The sequence below is a fragment of the Echinops telfairi genome, unplaced genomic scaffold (genome assembly GCF_000313985.2).
Source record: "Echinops telfairi isolate 266 unplaced genomic scaffold, ASM31398v2 ScPeMD7_32;HRSCAF=126, whole genome shotgun sequence".
NCBI lineage: Eukaryota > Metazoa > Chordata > Mammalia > Afrosoricida > Tenrecidae > Echinops > Echinops telfairi.
The window spans coordinates 543,320-549,557 of record NW_022103929.1 but is presented as its reverse complement, the minus strand read 5'-3'; positions in this window follow the sequence as shown (position 1 = coordinate 549,557).

Genomic DNA, 6,238 nt, shown 5'->3' with positions numbered 1-6,238 from the left:
ACGCGCTCCGCGCGGCCCCCGGCGCCTCTGGGAGGGAAGCCGGGCGCGAGGGGGCGCTGTTCCGGGGGGCGGTGAGCCGGGGAGGGTGCTCCGGAGCCCCGGGAGGGGAGACCCACCTGGAGCTTAGCCCCGAAGCTGAATTCAGGGTTGAGACGCCGGGAGAAGAGCGTGGAGGGAAGAGGCGCTGGAGATGGTGGGCGTGCTTGGGACCCGGAGCGTGAGGAAAGACTGAGACCCAGCACGGTGCGGGGTGTCGGGGTGTCAGCGGATGTCCACAGTGAAGCTTTGCAGCAGGCCCTGGTCTCCGGCTTTCAGGCCATGCGGGGGACCTTCAATCGTTCCCCAATGTAGCCAGCTGGGCTGCACCCTCCACCTAAATGCTGGTGCTTGTGCCAGCGGTCGGTGCACCTCTGGAGGACCAGATGTCCCCAGAAGTGGCCTGACTTCTTGTGACTCTGGGACCAAGCCTACCTGGACTCAAATTCCACATCTACTATTCATAGCTGGGTGACCTTGGGCTCCTGCTTTCAGCTCTGGGAGCCTGTCCATAGATAATGATAGTACCCACTCCCTGAAGTTGGAATGAGATCATGCCTGTTAAGTGCTTAGCACCACGCCTGGGGCCTAATCGACTGTCATCCAGTCAATTCTGACTCATGGTGATTTTATATAGTGTTTTTGAGCTGTAAATCTTTATGGAAATAGACAGTCTCATCTTTCTGCAGTGAGTGGTGGGTTTGAACTGCCAACCTTGTGGTTAGCAGCCCAATGCCTAACTCACGGCACCGCCAGAACTCCTGAGTGGCACCAGAGGTGCCCTATAAGTAACACTGTGATTGATTATGGGACTGAATATTTATAATCTTACCATAGGGTCTTTAAGTCAGAACAGGTTAAGCAGGTTCTAGGAATGACCCAGTGAGAAAGAGAGAGAAAGATCACATGATTAAGTGAATTGCCACTCTCAAGTCTCTGATTAAGAGGGATATCTGGTCTTGGGCATTGTCTCCCCGCCCTGGGACTCTCAGAGCATGAAGCCAGGGCGTGCCTTCTCCTAGTGTCTTGCCAGTCTCTTCCCTGGTAGAAGGTGAGACTGCCCTGTCTGAACACAGGTCAAGGACAAGACACCACTAGCCCTAAGACAGGCAAATGAGCAGTAAAGCACTAGCAGAACTGAAAGTTCGGCCTGGAGTGTGGCAGCAGGTGAGCAAGAGGAGGATGCCCATTTCACAGATGGAGAAACGAGGGGGCCAAGACAAGCAGCCGGTTCGGTTTCAAGAGACCTAGGTTCTGGCCCTTCCTCTCTCATTCCTTTGGGCAAGTCCTTACCTCTCTCTGAGCCTCAATGGCCCCATTTGAAAAACATTAGCTCCCCAACTTCCCACCCACAGGAGACTCTCCAGGCTTCTGTGACCTGGCTCAAGGAGAGGAACAAGGGAGTTAAAACCCCCAGCCCACCGATGCACCTCATTTGGCTGCCACCTCTCACCATGCTGTCTGGGAGGGAGCTGGTCTTGGGCATCCTCTAAGCTACAAACAGGCTGTCATGCGGTGGGGGAGGGCTCACATCCAAAACAAAGCAAAGACAAAGAAAACCCAACACGCTGTTTATGTAGTGAGTCAGCCAAGCACTTGCTAGGTTGTGTGTGTGTGTGTGTGTGTGTGTGTTTAGTTGTTTAGTTGGCTGGGGCAAGCTGGGGCTGGTGGGCGGGAGGTGCATCCTAAAGTTTGAAGGATGAAGTTGGAGGATAAAGCAGCTGGGGAACCGCACAGCTCTTCCCTAGACACCTCCCTGCCCCCTGCGTAACTAACACACACACACACACACACACACACACACACACACACTTCAGCCAGCTCTTCCCTAAACACCTCCCTGCCCCCTGTGTAACTAACAAACACACACACACACACAACACACACACACACACACACACTTCAGCCAGCTGGGAAAAATAAAAATCAAGTGAGGGTGAATTTACTCGCATTCCTCAGCAGGGCTCCACTCCTGCTGGCTCTGTGGAGAGCTGTTTTCATTATCACCCACTCCCTCCCCCATAACAACCCCTCCTTCCTCTCCTAGCCAGGCAGGCTTTCTCTGGGGTCAGGGGCTAAGCCCTTTGGAAATCAGTTTGGGGCTTAAAGCCTACCTAGGGTCCTAAAGTTGGCCCCCTCCTCAGCCTACTTGTTCCTGGAAAGTCCAGCCTGTCTTCTGCCCAATAGGCTTGGGGGTCCAGGGGCAGCTTGCCCTCACTACCTGCCACAGAACATGATGCCAGTGCCACAGTACATGTTAATGTCTTGTTTATAGCAAGGTCTCTCCTCTCCTCAACCGGATTTGCCATTTCCATCTAAGGAAGTGCTTTGCCCAGCTTGGAAGTGAGAGGGAGCTCAGAGCTTCCTTTATATTTCCCAGTGTGGAAGTTGGGGTGGACATGACACCTAGACATGGTGCCAGAGACTTCTGGGGACCCACTTTTTGTTGTGTGGCCTTAGAACAGGGGTGGGGAACCTTTTTTCTGCCAAGGGCTATTTGGATATTTCTAACATCATTCAGGGGCCACCTGGTCAAACACTTCATGAACTCACTCCTAATGAGATGGCCGGACTGCTTCTCTTTGGTCAGGCTTGTGATGTTAGCTAGTATGGATGATTTTGCAGGCCAGATGTTCCCCACCCTGCCTTAGAATATAGTAGACAATTTTCCATCTTAGTTTCCTCATTTGTGCAAGAGCAGCTGGCACCACATACTTCTTCCATGCACTTAGAGATCAGTCATGCAGGTTGGTCTGCTGGCTACCAACTGGGACCCAAGGACAGAGGGAAGGCCAAGGCCTGTGGGAACTGGGCCAGGGGACCCAGAGGAGCTGGAGCAGGGGAGTGGTGAAGTCCCAGGCTGGATTAGAGGTTCTAAGCCAGGCTGTCCCTGGAGCTTAGGTGGTGATGTGCCTCTGCGACCGGGGCTTGCCTTGAGTATACATGGGAACTGCCTATCCAGGCAAGACTGCACATTGATACACATGAAGTGTGGACCAGGCCCAGCCCACTAGCTCTGTCTCTGCAGGGAATGTCTTGCTCCAACAACCTCCTTGGCTGATAAACAGAACAAAGCATCCAGTGTGCTTAGCCCTTAGTGCAGCACTTCCATTCTGGGACATACACAGCCCTCTGAGGCTCCAGCGATTCCTCCCCATTCGACAGGCTCAAACACCAAGGCTCCAAAGAGTCAGGTGGAGACTGTCCAAATAGCCTAGACAGTGGGAACTTGAGGAGCGTGGCAATGCCTTTTGTGGACGTCCACAAGGCCCTGAGAGCTTTCTAAGCATCCAGTGCCTGGATCCTTCCCTGCAGAAGTCTGAGTCAAGGATAATTGTAAGGCCAACCCTCCAATTAAAAATTGGTGGCTGCGATGAGGAGCCATGGAAGTTTGTGGAGCAAAAGCAGAACGTCGATCATCAAAAAGAAGTTTAATGTGGCAGAGGGAAGGGTGCTATATTTTTAAGAAAACAATTAAGGCAACTAGGGTGGAGGGACCCCCCCCCCCCCAAAAAAAAAAAGCAAAAACCTCACTGCCTTGGAATGCATGCTGACTCATCAGAGACCCTAGAGGACAGGCTAGAACTGCCCCTTGTGGGTTTCCGACAGTGTGACGCCTTACAGGAGTAGAAAGCCCCTTCTCCCTCAGAATGGGCCGTGGTTTCACACTGGTGATGCTGCAGCCCCAGGTGTAACTATTATGCCACCAGGGCTCTGGGTAAGAACAGGAGGCAGAAATAGGAGCCATTTAGGAGGGAGAATCAGAAGGACATGGTGACGGATGGGCTGTCCAGGGTACGAGGTAGTCTCAGAGGTCTCGGTTGGGCAGGAGAGTAGGAGGACACAGGTTTTGGAAAAGAGAGGCCATCCTGGGTCCGAGTTTTACAGGATTGTTGGGGGTGCATGTGGAAGGTGTTCAGATGGCAGTGGGCTCCAGGGAGACCATGGAAATTGCCTCGCCATGAGGCTGGGTTGGCCTGAAGGTGGCAGAGTTTGAGCTTGTTCCGCCCTTGGATTGTTTCCCACCTTGACCCCTCCTTCACACCCGCCCCTCCACCCCCACCACCCCCAGCCAGATGTGTCCATCACCCTTCAGAAAACTCTTGCCATCTCAGTGTGGGATTTCCTTACAAATGCCTAGGGACCTTTTCAAGCACAAACCACCCACGCCTCTGGGGGATTTGGCAGCAGTGTTTGCTGAGTGAGGCTGCCAGGAGAGATGGGGAACTGAGATGAGCACTTTGCTGCTGCCCTCAGATCCAGCCCTCATGTAGGTGGGTCAGACCCAAGGGAAGCCCTGGGTCCTCTGCCCTACCGTGCCCCTGTTTAGGGACTGTAGCTCTATCTGCTCCCGCTTAGTTAGAAGAGAAATAGAGAAGCCTTTGCCTGGTGGCTGTGGGTGGCCATAGAGGGATAACATGTAAACCAGCTGTTGTAGTCAGACTGTGAGCCTGGGCAAGCTCCTAGTCTTCTCGGATGCTCAGATTTCTGAAATGGGGTTGTGGTGAATGCAAAGAGAGAAAAAATAATGTGTAAATGTGAGGGGAAGTTGGTGACGGCTATTTTAATAGCTACTGCATCCAAACCCCAAACCAAGCCCACTGCCATCTAGTTGATTCCTACTGCTGGGCTAATTTATGGTGGCATAGTGGGTTATGTGTTTGGCTGCTAACCACAAGGTCAGCACTTTGAATCTACCAGTTGCTCTGGGGGGAGAAAGATGAGGCATTCTGCTCCCATAAATATTTACTGCTTCAGAAATCACAAGGGGTAGTTCTATTCTGTCCTATCGGATTACTGTGAGACATGAGGTGCCTTAGTCAGAGAAGCACTGGTCTACTAACCACAAGGTTGGTTGTTCAAACCCACCAGCCACTCTATGGGAGAAAGAAGAGGCTGTCTGCTCTCATCAAAATGGAAACTCTATGTAGGGTCACCATGAGTCAGGACCATGCCAGCTTCTGTGCCTTGCATGCAGTGATATGTTTCAGGCTCACAGCAAACTTCGGGAGACTGTTATTTTACGGATGGGGAAGCTGAGTCTCCAGGCCATTCAGGAAGGAGGAGGGGGAGCTGGGATTTAAGCCCTGGCCGGACACCCTGCTTCCTCCCCAACCAAGCGCCACAGAACTTGGCAATCACGGGGTGTAGGGCCTATGTGCGTGACAGGCTCTGAGGCCGGGGTGGCCGTGGTAGACCGGCAGTGATGGGAGGCTTGGCTTTGACCTGGGAGGCCAGGACTCCTGGCAGCAGAGGCTCTCTTCAGACCCCTGGCCAGCTAAAGGGCCTGGCCACTTCTCCCCAGGATGTGGCACCTCATCTGAGGAGGGAAGGAATGTTGCGGGCTGATGTGGAGGCTGCTGCTGGGTAGGAATGGAGGCTTGTTAGGGGGTTGGCTGGGTCCTAAGGGTGCATCTCTGGCCTGGCCATGAAGCGCATAGCGACATCTGCCCACCGAGCAGTGTCATAATTAGGGGGCTGTGTATGGGAGGGGGGTGAAACCAAATGACCCCAGGGCCCATGGCATGGGTGGCAGCAGGCACAAGGGGTGGGTGGTACCAAAACAGTGGCATCACTAGGTTTAGTATCACCTGTCACCAAAGCTGTAACTTGTCTTCACAGGTACTTCCTCCCTCCCCTCCCCAACCACTCAAGGAGATGGCAGGTGGGCCAAGGCCTACCCATTGCTTGAAAAGGAGAGACTCTATCACTTTGGCCAATGGGAGAGGGGAAGAGTTGTGGGGGGGTTAGGGGGTGATTCCATGTGTCACCACACTGGATGACACCCACCGTAGTAAGCCCCTACCACTGGGTCCTCAGGTCCAAAAGGAGTGGGGTGGGTCCAAAAGGATCCTAGCAGAGCAGGAGCAGGGACCTCAAAAGCCTCAAAGGGAAGGAATTCCACTGGGTTCAGGCCCCTCCACCTGGTGATGTCAGCATTCATGTGTGGGAACGTTGCCCTCACAGTGCCCTGGGTCCTGTTTGCCCACCGGGAGCCCACACAAAGTTCCCACTAATCTCTGGTCCCTCCCCCGTGGCTCTGGCTACTTCACCCTGCCCCCTTCCCAGGCACAAAAAGCAGGGGCCCACTGATCTCATCTCTTGAACAAGTCACTGTTTCCTCACCTGACCAACACTGTTAAGAATGCCTACTACTCGCTGCCATCTGATCAGTGCTGACTCAGCAGCGCCCCCCCCCCCC